Source organism: Polypterus senegalus, chromosome 5 (genome assembly GCF_016835505.1).
Source record: "Polypterus senegalus isolate Bchr_013 chromosome 5, ASM1683550v1, whole genome shotgun sequence".
Taxonomy (NCBI): domain Eukaryota; kingdom Metazoa; phylum Chordata; class Cladistia; order Polypteriformes; family Polypteridae; genus Polypterus; species Polypterus senegalus.
The window spans coordinates 102,407,263-102,430,635 of NC_053158.1; the positions used below are offsets into that span (position 1 = coordinate 102,407,263).

General features: G+C 38.5%; 1 long non-coding RNA gene across 1 annotated transcript; it reads right to left on the reverse strand.

The window, feature by feature from the left end:
- Positions 1-23,221, reverse strand: LOC120529993. Its single transcript, XR_005633853.1, has 3 exons — positions 23,155-23,221; positions 7,914-8,071; positions 1-933 (listed from the first exon to the last, which is right to left on the reverse strand). It is a non-coding gene; the product is annotated as an uncharacterized LOC120529993 (long non-coding RNA).
- Positions 23,222-23,373: the final 152 nt, after the last annotated feature.

The following is a 23,373-nucleotide window of genomic DNA, read 5'->3' on the forward strand; positions in this document are numbered from 1 at the left end:
CACACCACTGTAGATAGATACTTTATTAAAAGTTCACAAAAAAGTACTGTCAGTTCTTAGGTGCATTTACTGTATAAAGAACAACATGAGGACCTGAAATTCAGTAGATGTCAGGAGAGAGAGAGAGAGAGAGAGAGATGGAAGGAGTGATGAGGTGATGAAACAAAGTAACTAGAGAAGGCGTGAAGCAATGAGAGACACAAAAGGCTGACCATTTAGGTAAGAATTGCTGAAGGGCAAGATGGGTGAAAAGTTGTGGTGTTAAGGTAGTTCAAATGAGGTAGGCTCCATCTGTTGACCAAGGCCAAATGACTAAAGTAGACGACAGGGAAGACAACAGAGTTAGAAAAGAAGATGAGAGAGAAAGCAGGTCACAGGCTTTTTACAGCTTTAGAGTTCAGATAGAATTTCTGATAACCAGACAATGGAGGTGATGACAGGATGTAAAGAGGTTTAGTGTTGATGGACCTGGAAAAGAAGCAATAAAAAAGGCTGTGTGTACATCACTACAAGGTGAGCTTTTTTCATTAAAAGTTTCACTGTAATATTTCACATATTTTAATGAAAAACAGTGTAACAGTGTCATTGAACAAAATAAAAGAAAACAGCAAATAATATAATGTTTTTGTTTGATGTGCAGGATAAATACTGTATTATCCTTTTAATTCTAAAAATGAACATGTTTACACATTCTATGTCTTTATCAATAAGACTTAAGATTTTTTTCAGGATGTCTTGTTATAGAATGTCCTTTGTAAAACATTAAGTCCTGAGAAAAATCACAATAGTGCATTTCTAGTTTTTAAGAAGAGTTTTTAAAATGCACAGCAACACAAAGCACGAAGGTTAAGTTTCAATGTTAATTCTTTGCTTCTTGTTCTTCTTCTTCTTCCGTGAAAACCGTTTGTTTCTCTTCTTTCATTAATTTAACTCCTGTATAAAACGTAAAAACAAAAATGCACAATAAATACTAAATATTAAATGTCAACAGTAATTGAAACAATCATATGTTTTTAATGCAGTTTTGATTTCCTTCCCACAAAAAGGCTTATGTGTGGATTAACAACTAATTAACTAGTGTGCATGAGTGTGGGTGGACTGGTGCACCCTGCAGGGTTGCGTCTTGCCCTTACAAATTATGCTTCAGGGTGGACTTCAAAATGGTACAGAAAATGCAGTCTACCCATGCACAAAATGGGCACAGGAAAAGGATAGAAGGATATGCACATATAGGAGAAAACATCATGTCACTGTGTCAGCCCTATTATTATTATTATTAATCTGCTTAGGGTAATGGAATTTCAGCATGAGATACAAAGCAGGAAATAATAGTGCATCAGTCCATCGTACGCCCCACTCTCACACACATTTACATTGTAATGCACACTGGAACAATTAAGAATTTGCTAATTAACCTCACACAAATCTTAGGGAGGAAATCCCAACAGACATCAATTAGCGGAAAGAATCACTGCATCCAAAAGACAGCAACGTTATCATGGTCAGTAACATATATAATTTTAAATATTTTTCTTGATTTAGGGTGAAATAGTTATTTTCAGAATACTGTATCTTTTTAGGTATTCAGAAAAACACAATAAGGTAAGTTTTTCAACAAACAAGACAATAAATATCTTGATGACTCTATTTCAAATTACAATAATAGTACAATATGTAATGGGGACTAAAACTATGTTCAGGAATGAATAGAAATAGGCTGTTTTAAGGACTGCACAAAGTGCATTTCTTTTATATAACGCACTATGATAATGTTCTTTTGCTGTTTCAATTTTTTGCTGTGTATGTGTAACATCTGGCATTTTGTCATAATTGTCTGATTTACTACTACACAACAAACATAGTCCCATGCTCACCTTTTCCCCTCCCACCATGTTTTTCTGGATGAAGGTTGTAAGAACTGCTTCTGACTAGTTTTGGGACTGCCATGTCTGAGTGCCATGTAACACAAATATGCTTTACTATCTATTTCTCACTGGTTTTAGAAGTGCCACTTCAGAAAGTGCTACTTGTAATGTGGTTTGTAGAAGTGCTACTTTTGAGTAAGAAGTATGCCTCAATATTCTATTTGTGACATCAAAAATGTGAGTTTAGATATACAAACTCCTTATTCAGAGACAAGAAATTATGAGCTCCAAGATGGCCTTTATGCTGACTTTAGATACATGAGCCCTTACTGCAGGAAGAAAGCCTGGTGGATGGGAGAGGTGGTGGATTTTAGGAGGCCCAGGCCCCTTGTGGACCCCATGATCATCAGAGCTGACTGTGTGCAGAGGGTGCAGACCTATAAATACCTGGGAATGCAGCTGGATGATACATTGGACTGGACTGCCAATACTGATGCTCTGTGCAAGAGAGGACAGAGCCGACTATACTTCCTTAGAAGGCTGGCCTCTTTTAACATCTCCAATAAGATGCTGCAGATGTTCTATCAGACGGCTGTAGCGAGCTCCCTCTTCTACGCAGTGGTGTGCTGGGGAGGCAGCATAAAAAAGAGATGCCTCATGCCTGGACAAACTGGTGAGGAAGGCAGGCTCTATTGTAGGCTTGGAGCTGGACAGATTGACATCCGTGGCAGAGCGACGGGAACTGAGCAGGCTCCTGTCAATCATGGAGAATCCACTGCATCCACTGAACAGTATCATCTCCAGACAGAGGAGCAGCTTCAGCGACAGATTGCTGTCATTGTCCTGCTGCACTGACAGACTGAGGAGATCGTTCCTCCCCCACACTATGCGACTTTTCAATTCCACCCGGGTATTAACGCTAACATTATACAAAGTTATTGTCTGTTATACAGTACGAGCATTTTTATCACTCTTTAATTTAATATTGTTATTTATCAGTATGCTGCTGCTGGAGTATGTGAATTTCCCCTTGGGATTAATAAAGTATCTATCTATCTATCTATCTATCTATCTATCTATCTATCTATCTATCTATCTATCTATCTATCTATCTATCAGGATTTAATAAGAGGACTGTATAAAGTAAGATGAAGAACTGACTAATTGGTTCTCAGAGGAAGAGCAGAAGTAAATGAAAAAGTTACTAGTGACACTTCAAGTAAATACAAGATTAAGTGCCCCTGAAAGACTGATCATCTAACACTATTAGGCTGTATGGTGTGGTTTCAACATTCTATTTGCTTTCGTTTATGACACTAGCTATCTAATGGTATTATTTTAAAATTAAAACTTACTAGGGTTGTTTTTCTGTTTTTACATTTTGCTCAAATTTTTCTGCCAGTGGTTATGAAACAAGTTCTTTGCTCAGCTAAATCAGCGGTAAAGGGAAAAAGAACACTCCCAATTGAGAAGCTACAGTGACGTCATACCTGAATGATAGTTATGGTTTGTAATGTGGGGCGCCAGGGCACTGCCCCTCTCCAAATATTTTAAAAAACACCATTTAAATTAATAATACAAAATAATATTGAAATAAATGTGTTTATTTACACAATGTGCCTGGTGTCAACACATGTCAGCATCCATTAAAAATTGGTTCTGACTTGTATTTGTTTAAATTCTGTTTGAAAACCTATATTTCTTGAGTGAAGGGTGCTGGCCAAATTAGAGTGCATGCAAGTCCTTGATCTTTAGCAAGCAGGTAACCTGAGGCTCCCCTTTAATTGGATCCTTTCAGATTTTTCCGGTGATGCACCCCGGACACTCCAACATTTACTGGCAGTGAATTAGTATTGTTTTAGTTTTTTTTTAATTTAATATGATTGGACAATCATCAATGCACTATTTCAAGTTCACGTTAATGGTTCACACCCACCATTAACGTAACTACAGATGAGTGATTGCAACTTCAAGTGGAACTTCAGAAATCAAAGAAAATATAGTTATTTTTTTAATGAAATACCCCTTCATAAATCTTTCACTTGAAGAAAAAAAGAAGATAAAGATGCTTGGACCAAGCCAACCTGACTTGAGAATTCAGCAGCCATCAACAGATTGAGCATGAGCTTACACATTGACCTTATCCTGCTTTATGACAAACAGAGTTAGCTAAAAGGATGTGATGTAAGTATTGTTACTGAAGCATTATGGACAATGAAGGTGATATGAGACCTAAAACATCTTTCTAAAAAATGCAAGCAGCATGAAAGTAGCCACAGTCATCAAGACAAACGCATAAGGCTACATTTTTTGGCAGGCTTATTATTGATGTACATCTAGATGAAGGCTGCAGGATTGACATTAACAAGCACAACAAAGATGTGACCAAAGCTCAACACGTCCTGTCTAGAATAATAGATTGTGAAATTGTGTAGAGCATTTCAATTGGCATTGTGTGGCCATGAAGACAACGAGAGCTCTGATAAGCCTGGGATTTTCCATGGGTTGGTAAATTTTGTTGCCTCTCTCAGTGTAGTGTTTAAAGAGCACCTTGAGAATGCCTGCCAGTGTATTTAAGGGAACTTCCAAAACTGTGCAGAACACTCAGCACCATGCAAACACTTTCTAACTTAATTAAAAAAAATCAGATCTGTTCAGACTGGTGTTTGGGTAGTGCAGTCAACTGCAGGTGTTTTTTATATTGTCATTGCTCTGTATTTTGTTTTAATATTTCATTTTATTCTATGTATTATTGTTCAGAGGTTTGTGACTTTGATCCATGATAGGCACTTTATAAATATTTTTTTATTTGCTTATTAAAAAAAACAAGAAGGTGTGTTTATTTTGCCACAAGTACAATAAGTAAACCAAAAAAAAAGTATCATTTCAATATCGCTAATGGAACTTCAAAGTTTTAAAAGTGAGATTTAGGTTATATTAACTTTATATATTATGATCAATTTATGACAAGTGACATGTGATATGAAGTAAATATGCTCAAGTTCTGTTGTGTCTTCAAAAATATGCATTTTTATTTAAATAGTCTGTCTGCCTCCCAATAAGAAGCCTAAATTTCAATATCTTAATCTGTTGGTGTTCTGCAGCCTATCAAACATTACAGATTTATGTATTTTTCTACATATTAGGAAGTTAAAACCTTCCACAGAAACACCATGACTCAGGAAAAGCTGAATGCATTGGCCATGCTGTCAGTGGAAAAGAGATTGGTGACATAAATTAACTCCATTTAACCGGAAAGTAATTGAGAAATTTTCAAGCATGAAGAAAAGGAGGACAACATTTATGTTCAAGTAGTGCTGCTGGGTAGTTTGTAGACAACATTACAGTTTGTATGTGTGTTTTCTGTTCTTTAATCCTGAGCTACGATGTGCTGCCTCAGTATAAAAAAACCCTGCACCCTGACCCAAATTTTTTTCTTCACCAGCTGCCACTGCTTGGGTGAAGTCGGAGGATATTGGATTCTAGTCCTGGGTGTGAGTGTATTGCAACTGTACACTGTACATTTCTGAATGCTGATAAGCAAAAGAAAGTAGCAACACGGGTATAATATACAACTGTTGTCTATAGGAAAATAATTTCTACATTTGAGAAAAAGATTTATGTTTTAAGGAGAGGTATCCTTAAAAGCCTTTCTCACAATAAAACAATTATATTACTAATAAAATGTAAAAACTTATGCAACCGTTTCCCCAAATTCTATTAATGTTAAAATTTTGCTGGACATCCTAGCAGCCTCACATGCAAGGCAAGTATTTTTAAATAATAAGAATGTTATTGTTTTCCAAAAACAAAAGCAAGATCAAACATCAATGTATCAAAAAAAAGATTCTTCAACTATCTGGATGAAGCATAAAGAGAGTTTATAGATCAATATTATTTTAGTATAACCATTTGAAAGGCTAAACGCAACATTCAAAGCACAACAGGGAAGGCAAGTCTATAATTAAAAATGCCGAAATAGAGTTCCGTAAGCTAAATAAAGTTGAGACAAACAACACTAAATGTGCTTCCCTGTGATTTAAATACAAAATTGTGGAAATTACATTGAATAAATAAATGTGGAATAGCAATGCTGTATGTACCCCTGCAGTACTTATCAAGTATGTCATCACTGTGCAACCCCTAAGATGTGATATGAAAAAGAAATAAATAGAATGGATAAGGTTTTGAACAGTGTCAAGGGATTGCGCAGCATGAAGATGTGATGATTTTGAAAGGTTAATATAAAAAATAAGACTAGGTTAGAGCATTAGTGAGAAACATCGGTCCTGGAGGGCCGCAGTTGGTGCAGGTCTTTGTTCCTATCCTGTTTCTTAATTAGAAAACATACCATGCCAATACCAGATCTTATTTAATTTAATGGCTGGTTAGCGTTTTAACTCTGCAATGTCAGGTCATTCTTGTATCATAGATTTTTTTTCCTTTCCAAGGATATCATCCAAATGGTCGGAATCCCTAAATGGAAGAGTAATTCTCAGTTCTTCACTTTTTCCTCTTCAGTTTCCTTCTGAATATTTCATTAAAGCAAATAGTGCACAATGAACATACACAGGTGTAAATGTAATTTGCATCTTATTGCTAATAAAGGAGAAATTAGAAACAATGAAAACAGTTATTAAAGGCTAAAATGAAACAAACAGGGGCGGCCTTAGGCATATGCAAACTGTGCACCTGCACAGGGCCGTCAAATCCCAGGGGCCGCCACGCCAATATATCTTGAATATAAAACAGAAAGAGAAAATAATGACACAGCTGACAGCTGAAGCGAAGCTAGTGCAAGTGGGCGAGTCGTCTTACAAGTTAATGTTTCACCTAGTTTTAATAAAGTATTAGTGTTAGCGCAATAGTCATAGTGAATATCTGGTCGGATAGGGGACACATGACATTCGCATACCCATTCTAAGCAAAGTGAAGAGATTTTGAGTACACAAGTCTGGTTATTTGAAACAAAAGAGAAAGGCAGCACAGGAGGCTTTCATTGCGTCACAGGAAGGAGCAATCCTGAACTTTATCATTAAGTTAAACGCTTGTCTTATGAGCACGAGGTGGCAATGCAGTGTCTGCAACGGACGTGGCCATCCGCCGTGCATAAGATACCATATTGACATTGGCGGGCGAAGGGGCCACCGATTCTTTCTCTGCCCAGGGCTGCCACAAGCCTAGAGTTGCCCCTGGAGCAAATAACAGTTCAACATCTTAACAAGCAAGACCACTAAAATGAAGCAGAAAAATGTCACTTGAGCAATAACTGATTTATCAGCAACAACTGACTTCTGTTTAAGCTACTGGGTTGGAACACAAATCTGCAGCCACTGCAGGAGTGACATTGCTCACCACTGACTGAATAAAGCTGTTAAAATGAATCAATCAGTGCAGTTTATTTATCTTATTTACCAATTTAAAATATTTAATGCTTTGTGGACTGAGATAGTGGCAAACACCAAGGGCTCCACTCAACAGCATGTCTCAACCCTCTCATATTTTCTTGCATTCTCTGTAATCCATCAAACATGTCCATCACATTAGCAGTAGAGTGAAATTTATCAGACAACTTTAAAATAATGTTATGAAACAGAATTCTGCCTGACTGAAGCACTTTATCTTTAATCTTCTTTCCACCGCTGCCACAAATTTGGATTCTATGTACTGTTCGGCATAACAGTGAACATGCAATGAGGCACCAACCAGTTGTAGTGGGGGGTGAAATGACTTCTGAGAAACTGAATTTGCAGCAAAGTTTGATTTTTCACTTTGTAAAGAAAAAACAAAAACTCACAAAAGAAATTGTAGTTTGCTTACAGTGAAATTTTAGTGACTGACACCAGAAGAAAGGCAGTATAATAATGTCAGAAAACAATTACATGCATGAAAACTGCATGCGTCTGCCTGTCTTTTACATTTTAAATAAAGAACTCCACTAAAAAAAAAAAGAAAAAAAATCAGATTAATTTCCTGTTGCAGATATTTTTTTTTACTTCTTTCATTCATTCACCATGTTAGACCACCAAAGAATCAAAATGAAGTTACCTGGAGTGAGAGGTGGTATATAAAGAACTGGAGTGTCTTTCCTCCTTGGCTTTTTCTGCTCCTGCTCAATACCTTGTGCCTGAGAGCAAGTTTTGCTTTGCGTTTTTATAGCTTCCATTGCCTTCTATTGTTGTAACTTAAGGAATTTAAGATTTTTCCTAAAAAGAAATATACAAAGGTAAACATGAAATGAAAAACAGGAACAAAGTACTTTAATATATAACAATATAGGAATTGTTAAAGGCAAACATACAGTTTAAATACCAGTAAATTAAATGTCTGCAGCATTTCAGACCCTTTTCTGAAACAAAGCTCAAAAGAGGTTAATACAAAGTGCATTTACAAAATACAAAGATGGCACCGTAGTGCAGGGTTTAGTGCCGCTACTTCCTAGATTCAGTGTCCTGGGTTTATATTCCACGCCTGGATATGCAACATGTGTGGCATTTAGTTCTTCACCAGTGACCCTAAACCTCTAAGTGGCAAAAAATTACAAATTTCAGGCCTAAGCATGTGGATTTTTAAACCTTTACATGGCATCTAGAGCTTCTATGGACCTCCATCAGAGGTTTAAAAATGACGAATTAAAAATATTTAGACTTTAAACCTTTACATTGAAGCACACATTTTAAAATTTCAAATATCTGATGCAACTGTTCTTGTTTATTATATACATTAATTGTTAACATTTTTCATTAGCACCTTGAATTTTGTGAATTGAAAAAGTGAAAATGAAGTAACAGCGCCATCCTCAATACCTAACACTACATTGTAGGACAGACTGGCATTATCCTTTTTGCCAGGCAGCAACCTAAATCCTGGCTTAGAGAATTGTTGCCAGACATTCTTATTGCCTGCTAAAAAGTCTCAATCTCTGAAGTGGCCTCCTTCTGGAAAGCAGCATCTGTGGCATTACCTGATAAGAAGGCCATTGTCAGACCATGTAACAGCCAAGGACATCTCTCACGAAGGCACACAATTGACTCAAATTTCTGAACAAAGGACTGTCAATCAAGGATAAGTAACATTAATGGAGAGAACTTTGCACCAGTGGTCAATGAAGAGAATAGTTTTATGTGCACCCAATGAACCAATGAGAAGAATTCTATTCCTCCTAATAAAAGCCCTTGTAACACCCTAACTAACTGGTCTTCTCTCACTATGCTACAGCTTGACCTGGCCAAAATTTGGATGCCAATAGCCAGAAACCATAGCTGATAGGGTGTGGCTGCAACATAGGTTGAACCAATCCCTTTACTCCAGAGGGCAACTGTGCTGAATTGGAAGACTTGTGTGATTGTGATATGGATGAGGTTGACACTAGTCCAACTTTGCTGTTTATCCCGTACGGTCCTCGGCTGGGGCTGGAGCAGTCCAACTTTGCTGTGGGACAGCAAGGATACAAGTAACCTTCACAGCACTGGCCTGACTTTCCAGGAGCTGATAAAGGCAGAGGTATGTGTACAAATCTTCTAAACTGTTTAATCCCGGCAGAAAAGCAAGACTAGCACTGCTAGACATCAGCATTGGGGGCTGTTATATTTTACAGATGTATGCATTACTTGACACCAATCATCTATCTAGATACAGGGGTGTCTAACTTCGATCCTGGAGGGTTGAAGTATCTGCAGGTTTTCATTCCGACTATATCTTTAATTAGTGACTAGTTTATGATGCTAATTAACTTCTTTTGCTGTCGCTTTAATGAGCTTGTTATTTATGACCCCTGTTTCTTTTTCCTTAATTATCAGCCAATAGCAACCAACAATAATGATAGACAAACCAAGCAAACACATGACCAGCTAACCTGTGTCCACCATATAACATCAGGAAAATAAGAAACGTATCTCAATAATGCTGATCTGCTCAGGCCCACAAAACATTTTAATGGTACTCTTTGAAAAATGAAAATCAACACTTAGGGAAATATCTGCTGTGGCAGAATGAGAGCAGCAACAAGTCATGGAATTAAATGATGAGTTTTATTAACAAGAACAATCAGATTCTGAGAAACTGGTTGGAGTGAAATTTGTTGGCCATGACTCAGTTGATCAACTGCTGGCTTACGTAACATTTCATTTTTGTTTGGCTGCCATTTAAGTGTGGTTCCCGGCTGGGGCTGGAGCCCGGCCGGGACGCCCAGGAGGACGAGAGGAGGGCTTGTGCCTCCTCCAGACCGCGAGGGGGCGTCCGTCCTGGTTCTGTTTGGGACCACAGGTCGAGGGCATGGAAGCCCTACCCTGTAGGGGCCCGTGGTCACCACCGGGCGGCGCCCCGATGCCGGTTTATCCCGTACGGTCCTCGGCTGGGGCTGGAGCCCGGCCGGGACGCCTTGGAGGACCAGAGGAGGGCGAGTGCCTCCTCCAGACCGAGTGGGGGAGTCTGTCCTGGTTATGCAGGGGGCCTCGGGTACAGGGCTTGGAAGCCCAGCCCTGTAGGGACCCGTGGCCACTGCCAGGCGGCGCCCCAGTGCCTAATTATTCCGGGAGCCCGGCACTTCCGCCACACCAGGAAGTGCTGGGGGGAAGACTTTATGTGGCGCCCGGAGAGCTGCCAGGAAGACAGCCGACACTTCCGCCACGCTGGTGGTGTGTGGTGACAATATGATGTCCGTCTGTCTGTGCCAGGGCCAGCGTTCACATAAGGAAAAAAGAGGCTGTTTAGAGAGGCAGTTAAACTGATGGGAAAATAAGTCATTTTAAAGCAGAAATTGGTCACTATTTAAGGAAGTGGCAGGAAGGGAAAACCTGCAGTCACCGCAGCCCTCCAAGATCAGACTTTTACACCCTAGTCTAGAAACCTACTAATAATTCACCAAAAAGGGAAAATACACAAATGCAAGCTTTTCAAGTTGGAAATTGCATGCTGGTAACATGAAGTGAAAAATACACTTGACGTTCTGTATGGGTCTAGGGAACTTCAAATTTTTCCTTTTCAGTAACCCACACCATGCTTGTCTTTCAAAATGCAATGGAAATATTGGAGTTGATGTTCTTACCACAGATCATTTGTTACCCGAGAGCAAATATTAACCTCCAGGGTCTTTTAAATTTCAGCGCTGAGCCACATCCAGGAACAAACTGTATAAAACCTGACCAGATCTAAGGAAAAGGTCATTGCACTTGTATGGACTATCTTGTGCCTGCCTGTCGTGTTAGTAGTGAGTGAGACTGATCATTGTGCTTCGTCGTGGGAGTGCCCACCACCTGTTGCCACATCAGGAATACCGGGTAGGACTGTTTATACATTACTTACAGTAAGCTGTTCACTGGATCGTTATTTTTCTTCTTCGTTCCACATCATTTGTTGCCATGAAATTAGTGTTTATTGTTAAATGAAAAAATAAATAAATCGCTGTCTTTGCAGTGGTGTGAATCTTATGGTACTGTGCTTGCTACAAATTATTTGTAAATTGTACTTTGCTGCATTGCGCTTTTCTTGGCAGCTAGTTTACCCTGAGTAGGGCAAGAGACGAAGAAGCAATGATGAGACCAGTGTGTCCACTGGGTCCTAGGAAACGGTAAATAAACATTATACAAAAGGACAACTGTAAGGGCTAAATAGATGGCTGAGTGACTGAGCTAAAAGCTCGGAGTCAAAAAAAATAAAAATCCTAACTCATACAGATTCATAACTTTTTTTGTTAATTCTTAGGTACAGCGTATAATAAGCCAAAGAGGTTATGGAAATGCTTCTTATGACAAACTAATGTCCTAAAAACGTCTATACAATAAAACTAACTTTTCGGCACAATGGAAGAATCTAACAATAAGATGTTTTCTTTATGCATATTGCTATGTTACTCACTTAATTAAATGCTAGAAGCCTGTGTTGTGGCTTTTACACTAATTAAATACTGGGGAAAGGACTGAAAGTCAGGCGAGATGAATATGTTAATGATTAACATACTTTATAAAGCTGATAATCATTATAACAGTACAGTAAATGTGAACAATGTGCTAAGATTAGTTGATATGGCATTTCTGTAGCTTGTGGGCCTGACAAGTAAACATATGAGATGGTGATTGATTCATTTAAACTTAGTCATTCCAGCTACAGTGGTAGAAAGTTTGTTTTACTGTGGATCTGACCTAGATAGTCAAAGGCAATGAAGAAGTTATGGGTATTTTTTCTTTTCTTTACATGTATATTGATGTTCTGCTTCTCAAAAAATACAACCAGTTTCCATTTAGTGGCTAAAACATTGAAAAATAATAGCACAAAGTTACCAGTTTTGATGCCATATGTAACCATGAACAAGTCATATAACTTGCATTTTACTCCAATTTTAAAATTATTTGAGCTCAAGTTCATTGTACAGTATAAAGAGTGTTCCTGAAAAGGGTCAAATCAACTTATTTCCACTTTTACCAGGCTAATGTGGAAAGCTGTAAGTGATACAAACATCTCAGTCCTGTATGGCAACAAGTCTTCTAATCACATACGGTAAAAAGATGTCAAATTAAATCATTTTTAAAAAGTTTGCTTGTTTCTCAGTTCTTCCTAATTAATCCCAATATGTTTCTGCGGTGTGCTTTGCTTTAGTAAAGTTGAGCTCTGAACTTTACTCTATGAAACTGCTTCCCTACTCTGAAATATGAAGGTTAAAGATTCTAAGTAAATGTACTAAACTGAAAAACTGACAAATTTTCAAGGGTCTGAGAGGGGCTATGTGGTAATCCGCCGACCAGGCATTACCATTTTCAAGGAAAGAAAAAATCCCAAGAATAGGACTTTTGTCGCGAAATCAAAAGATAAATCATGTACCTGTTTCAGTCGTTAAATGAGGGTGCACTTTTGCAGTCATTTTATCTTTGTCTTTAGCAGGTTCACGCAGCAGGACACTAGCAACAGGTCAGGCACGCCTCCAGTTCAGACCTACTGAAGGACACTGCATGCACCCCATCATAAAGGCGGTCATCTCTTTAGCACTGTCATTGGCAAAGAAAAAGGTGTGAAGTGTTTTAGTTAAGAACGTGCATGCACGAGGAGGGAATTCCCAGGAAAAAAAGAAAAATACTTTTGTACTACATATTGGCTCCTCCAGAGGAAGAATTCCAGAATGGGATGTGCACGTGAAGCCGCTAGTCCTATTTATTACTTGTCTTGCAAAGGTTCAGAAGAGCACCTGTGCAGAAAGCAACTGTTTCAGTCGCAATTGGTGAAAGGGAGCAACGTGTTGCGGGATTGGCTAATGATTTGTTCTTTGACTATAAGAGGCACTTCCTACCTTAAAAGGGTAATTTTCAGAGTCGGTGGTGAGGTAGGTATAGATCAGTATAGATCTTCTGTATAGTATACAAAACATCAACTTGCACCTTATTTTCTTGTATATATACTCAGCAAAAAAAGAAACGTCCTCTGACTTTCAACTGTTTTTACTTTCAGTAAACTTAATGTGTAAATATTTGTATGAACACTCAAAGAGTCAACACCATAAGACATAAACTAAAAATGTTTCACAATGTGTCCCTGAAATCAAAAGTACCAGTCAGTATTTGGTGTGGCCACCAGCTGCTTGAAGTACTGCAGTGCATCTCCTCCTCATGGACTGGACCAGATTTGTCAGTTCTTGCTGTGAGATGTTACCCCACTCTTCCACCAAGGCACCTCCAAGTTCCTGGACATTTCGGGGGGAATGGCCCTAGCCCTCACCCTGCGATCCAACAGGCCCCAGACGTGCTCAATTCCTTCGACGATAAACACGAATCCGTCCATCACCCCTGGTGAGACAAAACCGTGACTCATCAGTGAAGAGCACTTTTTGCCACTCCTGTCTGGTCCAGCGAAGGTGGGTTTGTGCCCATAGGTGGAGTTGTTGCTGGTGATGTCTGGTAAGGACCTGCCTTACAACAGGCCTACAAGCCCTCAGTCCAGCCTCTCTCAGCCTATTGCGGACAGTCTGAGCACTGATGGAGGGATTGTGTGTTCCTGGTGTGACTCGGGCAGTTGTTGTGGCCATCCTGTACCTGTCACGCAGGTGTGATATTCGGATGTACCGATCCTGTGCAGGTGTTGTTACATGTGGTCTTCCACTGCGAGGATGATCAGCTGTCCTTCCTGTCTCCCTGTAGTGCTGTCTTAGGCGTCTCACAGTGCAGACATGGCAATTTATTGCCCTAGCCACATCAGCAGTCCTCATGCCTTCCTGCAGCATGCCTAATGCACGTTCACGCAGATGAGCAGGGACCCTTCGCATATTTTTTTGGGTGTTTTTCACAGTCGGTAGACAAGTCTCTTTAGTGTCCTGCGTTTTTAGAACTGTGACCTTAAATGCCTACTTTCTGTAAGCTGTTAAGGTCTTAACGACCATTCCACAGGTGCATGTTAATTAATTGATTAAATGTGATGCTCAATGCATGGAAAACATTGTTTAAACCCTTTACAATGAAGATCTGTAAAGTTATTTGGATTTTTAAAATATTATTGTTGAAATACACAGTCCTGAAAAAGGGACGTTTCTTTTTTTGCTGAGTATATTATAGATATCTCCTAGTGTAGCTTTATTTTGGTGGATATATATATATATATATATATATATATATATATATATATATATATATATATATATATATATATATATATATATATATATATAGTAACAAAGGCGTTATATAAGCAGCTGACCCAACACCGATGGACACGGAGGCACGTATAAAATAAAAAGACTTTTATTTTTCTTCACCTGTGGCGTACGTCTTCCCCATAATCCCCACAGGCACAACACAGTCCCAAGTGTAACGCCAATACACCACAAACTTCTTTCTCCTGCACCACCACTCCTCCCAGGCAACATTGTCCTCTTCCACCCAACTCTGGCCGCTGAGTGGTGGTTGCTGGCTCCTTTTATTGGGCACCTGGAAGTGCTGCAGGTGCTTGATTGTGACATCAGGCTGCACTTCCGGGTGTGGTGAATATGCTGCCCAGACAGGCTCAGGCGTCCCAGCTGCAGCACCCCCTGACGGCACCTGTGGGACCCACAGGGCTGCACCCAACTCCAATTCCCATGGAGCCCTGCGGGTAACCAAGGCAACGCTCCAACCGAAGGGGGCGGCCATCCAGCATCCAGGGGAGGCATTGCACCGTCCAGGGCTGCTCCCCCTGAATATACAGTGAAGGGGTGTCCCAGCCATATATACAGTATACTTGCAGGACAGATCGGGATCAGATTTGTAAGAAGTCAGACAGGGAGACACAGACACAAAAAGTTGGTATTTCCAAAACAAGAGTGGGTTTTATTTACAGGTGCACCAAAAACACAAATATAATGTTCCAGTCAAACCTAGTGAGCATTATATAGAGTGAAGTTTCCAGACCCAAAATATATATATATATATAGTGGTCCCCGGCCGGGAGGGCTTGTGCCTCCTCCAGACCGCAAGGGGGCGTCCGTCCTGGTTATGTTGGGGGCCTCGGGTAAAGGTCTTGGAAGCCCAGCCCTGTAGGGACCCGTGGCCACCGCCAGGCGGCGCCCCAGTGCCTGAATATCCGCCACACCAGGAAGTGCTGGGGGGAAGGCGACAGGGGACTCCCGGACGGCTTCCGGGTGCGCAGCCGACACTTCCGCCACACTGGGGCGTGGCTACAGAGGAATGCCGGGAAGCAGCTGGAGCCCATCCGGGTTCCTATTTAAGGGGCCGCCTCCCTCCAGTCATCGGCAGAAGTCGGGTAGAAGAGGATGGAGCTGGAGGGAGGACTAGAGGCAGCCAGGAGAATGGCAGTGGAACTGTGTGGCCTGGACATTGGGGGAATCGGTGCTGGAGGCACTGGGGTGTGTGAGTGCACAAAAACTTGTAAATATTTGTAAATAAACGTGTGTTGGGTGAAATATGATGTCCCTCTGTGTGTGTCCGGGCCAGCGTCCACAATATATATATATATATATATACCTGTATAATATGTCATGACATATAAAGGTTTGGGGCAGCCACCCATATAATTTGGTTTCCTGGCTGCAAAGTTGCTTTTAAACTGATACAGCACTGATGTGCACAAAACCGAGTCCAAAAAAGAACTGAGGGAATAGGGAAAAGGTGGAGGCTTTTAAAGGGGAAGACAGGAAGTGAAGTGAAAGGGGTCGGGCTCATGTAGGTCTTCTGCCATTGGTGAGAGCTCGGACTTGACATCACAGGTACCGAAGCCGGCAAGGTCTCCTTTCATTGGCTCGGTCCCGGAATATATATATATATATAGGGTTTGTGGTACACTTTGTTTTTCTTGTGTATGCACTTTTTTTTGGTCATTTTTCAATTTTGGGTCTGGAAACTTCACTCTATATAATGCTCACTAGGTTTGACTGGAACATTATATTTGTGTTTTTTGGTGCACCTGTAAATAAAACCCACTCTTCTTTTGGAAATACCACCTTTTTGTGTCTGTGTCTCCCTGTCTGACTTCTTACAAATCTGATCCCGGTCTGTCCTGCACTACAAGGTGCCCACTGTGTGGTCTGGTGCCAAACTTGTGGCTATACGGGTTGTCACAGGCTGGGAGTACAAAAATAAATAAAGTAACAGAGCAGCATTCTACAGTACAAGATAAAACTGAATTATGTTTCTGAGTTTCACTACTTTCAAAATGATAAAATCTTTAGACGAGTGTATTCCTTCTAACATAATCTGCCAGTCTGACCTCCTGGTGGCTTTTTAAAAAGACATTGGGAATGGAATATTCAAATTGAATTTATCTGTTCGTTTGCATATATTAAAGTTTTGTTTTGCTCTCTTCTAAATTTCAATTAATTTTCAACTATAGGCTTAGTTAAGTAAATTAGTTATGAGACAGCCACTAACACTAAGGCTTTGTACAGCATAGTAAATCCGTTGTCATTTGAATCACATACTAAAGAAGGTGGCTCTTATTTACTGTAGATAGAATATATGAGAGTAGGTAGAAACTGATAGTTTGAGACAAGTACAACAGTTCAGTAAGAAACAGGAACTTAAACCGAAACGTTTTGTCTAACAGAAACTGGGATGGCAAAATTTGAACAGCAGTACTTAAACATTAAAAGATTTACAAAAGCATACAGAAATATGACCAAAGCCATTTGGTGCCACAGGGAAATTTATGAAGAGAAAAGAAAAGTGTCTCGTCAGATTGCATTAAATCAGTCCTTCACAACAACAGAGAAAAAGGCAGAATCTAATTTTCAAACTCAATGAGGTATTGTGCATTATGAAACATTCTGGGATATTTAAACATTGTAATGGCCGACTCACTCTCTAAAACTGGCAGCTACACCACCAAGACCCGTGGCCTGGAAAGTTGAGGACATTAGACCCTATTCTTCTTCTAAATAAACTTCCCCTAATCAACGATCAAAAATAAGCCAAAAAACAAACAGTATGTAAAATGATAAAGTGAATATATATTGATAAAAAAGTAAATGAACGAACTCCAAACAATATATATATCATACGCCAACCAACCCCAACATAACATTCAACCCCAGAAAGTAATAATAAAAAGTGCAGCACAAAGTTAATATATAATACAAACCCTCCCTTGACCACACACTGAACACGAACTCAATAAAACACACAGAAAGCATGACATGCACATAAAAGTTCAGAAGATTTACTGGAAATGCATAATGTTTGTGAACCTAGTTCAGCTGGAAAAATTGTCCTACGGAAAGTACACGGATGAAAATGATGGCTTGCTCTCCCCAAACAATAAGAAACCGTCTCACCGTGCTTATCCTCGGTACTTGCCGTAATCCAGATCCGTGCGGGTTTTGCGGTGCAAAGATGTTGTTGTCAGGAGTTGAAAGTGGCAGGCAGACAAAAGGTTGTGAATGATTTGAATCGCCACTTTCTCTTGGCTCTCTAGTGCATTGGTGGTATAGTAGAACGGGCTGTTTTTTTTTTTTAACTTTCTGTCCTTCCGTTTAAATAGTGAATGATCAAATGCAGGTGATGGGATTGACAGGACCAATTGGGACCACATTTCCACAGTGTTATCCTTCCCCTTTTGTTTCCAGAGGAGCATATTTACATGCACACAGAGCATGTAAACAGGACAACATGACAAAAGATGGGACTTGGCACAAAATACATTTATGACGACATTAATCATGTAGCACTGCTACAACATAAGGTTGATATACTCTCTGTACTCATAGTTTAAACGCTTTCTTAAAATTATTTGTGCTTTGTGATTCCAAGTACAGCAATATTGCTTCACTGTCATTAACATGTTTGAAATGCTAAGGTCTGTCTGTCTGTCACATGAATACTTGCAAACTACTGGGCCTAGAACCTTGAAGTTAATCTTAAGCGAAAGCATATGACCTAATAAGTTCTGGAAATGCAACAAAAATACAATAGCTGCATCCTCGACAAAGTAGCCTGTGCTTTTGTGTTTCTAATGTGATTAAGAAAGCGACATAGCAGAAAAAAAAAAGAAGCCCAGTGACATCTGCTGAGCGTCAAGTAAATCGCAGAAGCCATTTATGTGACAAAGAATACCATAATAAGAGCAGTGCCATCTGCTGAGTATCACAAGTGACAAAGGCTGAGGAAGAATAAGCAAATAAGACTTTTGCCACGCACAGACAAGTAAGAATTAATACTGAATATAGCCTGATATGTTTTGAAATTCAAAAAATTTTAGGTCACTCCAACCTGTTGGTCACTTTACTGGTACGCAGAAAAGTGTCCTCAGAAGCCCAACTATTATTAATAACCCAGCACATGGTACATAAGTGTTCAGAATTCAAAATCAAGTGTAAGTATTGTGTTTATTGATCATCGAATGTGACACATAACTCCATAACAGGAAGAAGTGCAGCAACATCTGCTGAGCATCAAGCATATAGCAGAAGGTGCCTAAGACAGAGCAATTGAGCACCAGGCAGACATGAAGTCTCATAGGCATGCTAGTCACAATTCAGGATACAGAATACAAGAACAAACACAAAAAAGAATTGCATGCTGACAAACAAGCACAACTTCAGAAACTTACCTCACCAATGTGATCACTATGAAGTTGTAATTTTTCATGGTGAAATCAGAAGGTGATACCAAAATGGAAATGTTCAGCTAGCTGTCTATGAACTACCTTTATTTAAGGACCGTATATCCATGTGTTGCATTTATAAGTTTGAGACATTTTTCAGTTAAATAACTAATAAAGTATCATGAATTATTGACAATTTCTGACTAATGGACATTTTAGTACAAGTTCCAGCTTACAAGCAACATCAGGTTATTCTTTAACAGTTTATATTTCAATAATTCATCAAACTAATGAAAAGAACTTTCTGTTCTAACACCACAACAAATAACTAGAACAGAAGATATGAAACTTGGTCTGGTTGTAATTAAGGGAGGTTATGCTTAAGCTATATAAAGTATTAATAAAGCTTCACTTGGAGTTCTGTGTTTAGCTTTGGTCTCCATATTACATACAAAACACAGGAGTATCTGAGAAAGCCCAGAAGATAGTGATTTGGCTGTTTCTGGGACTGAGAGTTACGAGCTATGAGAAGACATCAAAGGAGTTGAACCTTTTCAGTTTATGAGAATGAAGATTATAAGGTAACACGATCAAAGTGTCAAAAATTATTAAATTAATTAGTACCTTCTGTAATTCTGCAACAAGAACACAGGGACACAGTTGGGAACTTATTAAGTGCAAATTTCACAAAATTTTTCTTCGTACGAAGAACCATAAACACATGAAAATATTACCAAGTAGTGTGGTGAAGAGTCAAACTTTAAGCACTGAAAAAAACTCAACTTTGGAGATCTAGGAAAATAAAATGTGCATTCTTGTTGGGCTGAATGGTCTGCTGTTGTCAAAATTGTTTGAATATTGTGTGCAGTTTGGATGTTCTTCCCTTGCCTGTATAGATATGTGATGCAGACTTTTCTTTCCACATCGCACAGACATACATGTTAGGTGGCTTGGAGACTTCAAACTGGCCTTGTACTAGTAAATATGATGAGTTGTATCAGAATAGGCATCACCTATTCTTGACCATAAGCAGGTTTGGAAAATGGAAACATAAATAGTCCAGAAGAGCATGACACAAATCATATATGTGAAGAAAATGTTATAAGGATAAAAGTAATGCAAATGTATTAAAGACATGATTATTTTTTCTCATTGTTAAAGTAGATTACAACTCCCAAACCTATGATCGAAAGTTTTGTTTAGGAAATTAGTTTGTGTTTGGGTGCTATTTGAGAAAGTGGTGCATCCATCCATTTTCTGAACTATGTTCTGGTACGTAGATTCAGGGCAGAAACCAGACTCGCATAGGATGCCATTACATCACTGCTAGCAAGACAAGAGTCAACACTGGACAAGATGCCAGTCCATCATAGGACAGAGACAACATCACATGGTGTCTGTGTCTTTCCCAGTACTTTTTGATACATGTTAAGAATTTACTGTAGTTACAGTGCTAGAGCACACTCACTGACAATGCAACAGGCACTCTGTTCAGGTAGTAAACTGAATCCCGAAGACAGATGTTGTGAGATAGCAGATCTTATCACCACATAACCAAGCATTTCTAAGCCTATTTTTTTAGGAGACAAGAAGGGCCTGGCGGGAACTAAACAAGACAGAGGACCAAGCCATGGCAAGGCTCTTCATGAATGCAACAACACTCACATGGGGCTGTTTCAGAATTGACAATTAACTTAACATGCATCCCTTTGAGATGGATGGGGAAAACCAGACTACTAGGAGCAAAGCACTGAGACAAAATATAGATTGCTTGATTGATTATATCCAGAGTGCTGTCTCAACCATAAACTGCAATTAGATGACAACTCAAAGAGTTCCTTCGAGGCCCCTAATCATGCAAAACACCATCTTCTCACTGACAACCCTTAGTTTTATTTTTTTTTTCTTAAGACAATAATAATAGTATTTTAAAGGATACGTTTTTATCAAATATGTTTTGTTAAACAACAAATTATGTACACTTTTTTTTTTCAAATTAGAGATTAAATCAAGCCTGTTTCCCAAATGGCATAGCATCGCTGTTGGAGCATAATATGGGACAGCATAATATAGCTGCTAATGGCAACACTATTATATACAGTAAGGAATTTGAAAAAAATATTTTCATTTTAGAAACTGGATCATTTGTATGGCTTGATGCTTGCTAAGATAAATCTTTTACACTGTACTACATGAATTAAAATTACAAATATAAAATATTACATTGCATTCAGTGCAAAATTTGTTGATGTTTAAAATCCTGTTAGCCCCTTTCTACTTTAGATCACTCTTGTGAAAGCTGACCTTCACCTCCCCATCTGTTGACCCACCAAAAAGCTGACATCTGTTTATGCCATGATCCCTAGTCTATTAAAAAAAAAAAAAAAAAAACAGAAAAGCAATTAAATCGCCATCGACATAAGCACCTCAGTCACTTGCTCTGATCTTTCCATTATGGTTTCAACAACACTACTGTCTGCCTCCCTAATGATCCCAATTTATGAAGCATGGGGGCTAAGGATTGTTTTCTATCTTGATAGGCAGACAGTTCAGTGTATTTCTTCAATTTTGGTTGTTTGTGTCATTTTAAGGGCAGTTTTGTTTTTCTTAAAGCTGTAAACATTTACCACTTAACCATTCAATATGAATAGTTCCTTTTACAGCAGTCTTATTTTAGGGCTATTCAGTATGTATAGTTCCTTTTCAATATGAATAGTCGCTGTGAATATGAGTAGTTTCTTTTACAACATTCTTATTTTAGTGCTTATTAATGAGGTTCTGGTGCAGCACTGTGTAGAGAGCTGTGGGTTTCTGCAGTCCTACTTAAGGCTATAAGACTCAGTTTATAAAGTACAATTTATTTTATCGTACAAAGGCTTGCAGTGGTTAGCATTGCTACCTTGCCATTCCAGTGCCCTAAATTGTTAACTCTTGAGCAAGGCCCTCAACCTGCAATTGCTGAGCACTTTGAATAGTGAGACAAGCGCTATATAAATGCAAAGAATCATTACAGTATTATTATTATTATTAAATAACAAGAAAAAGTAAATCTTACACAGTTTTCAGTTCATTCATCCACCCAAAAGCAAAATTCATATTGAAAAATCGAGGGTTTATTCTCACTTGCAGAAGGTGTGTGTGATAATTGTAACTGTTATTCTAAAATTGAGCATTATGAAAGTGTGCCACTTGAGTCTGTGGGTTCCTGTCTTGCCTATGATGATGCCAGGGTGGATTCCATCTCCTCACAACCCTAATAATGGCTGCTTAGACATAGAGTAATCAATAATTGGATTGATGGATATTTAATGTGACGTGTGAGGTCTTTCTCATAAAAAAAATTAATATATGGATTGTTAATTAGGGATGATTCATACTTTAATGATAAATGAATGATGTATCATGGTAAATTTTTATTTAAAATAAAAATACAAAGATTAAGTAACTATTAATATATGAAAACACATTACTAGGCACTGTAATTGTTATTCTGAGAAGATATTAAAGGCAATATACTGTTTAGTAATGACATCAGTTAGTGCTTACCTGAGTAAATCTAGAGTATTATATATAAAAAATAAACTTGCTTATAGTTAATAAAGCATGGTTAATCCAATGTAGGTTTTGAGAAGTAGCCTTATATTGAAATTTATATATAAATACTTAAAATCTTCCCAAGTGTAAAGAGTGTAATGTGAATGATATTTAATCAACTGCATTAATCTCAAACATATTAATTAATGGTTTTGATTAAATTTAATGTAGTTTATGACTCAGTATATATACAACATAAATACTGCATCAGTATACAGTATATGCATGTGTGTGTTTATATATGCTGTATATATTAATATATATGCATGTCTATATATTAATATATATGCATGTCTATATATATACATATATATATATATATATATATATATGTATAACGCTATAGTGTATAAGCTCAAAATTATTTAAACATTTCATAATCATTTGCAAGAATATTTAAAGCAATACATTTGGTAAAACTGTTCTTATGCTCACTACAGTATACTTAAAATTATAATAATCTGTATGAAGAAATACAATTTATGATGTATGCCTATAATGATACGCTGAGACTTGGCTTCTGTCTGGGACTGTAAAGTCAGTTCATACGAAGTGCCACATGTACTGTACACAGAACATAAACATTTTGCAAAATATCTTTTTCCTGCTAAGCATTCCTTAATCACACAGACAATAATATTACATGCTTGTAAGAATTCAAATATTTTTAAAAGATTTAACTCACCAGCGCTGAATCCAGGAGCCACTGCTGCCACGAGCAAAAAACACAATGAGGGAAGGGTCTGTTATTTCATTAGAGGAGGGAGAGCTTGGCCTTTTGTAGCCTGCACTAATGGAAGTTACCATGGCAACATCTTGTAAATGCTATTTACTCAAAGATTTTTACTAATTGCCTCATTAGGTGTCCAAAAATATGAAGTACAACATATTTAAATAAATAAGC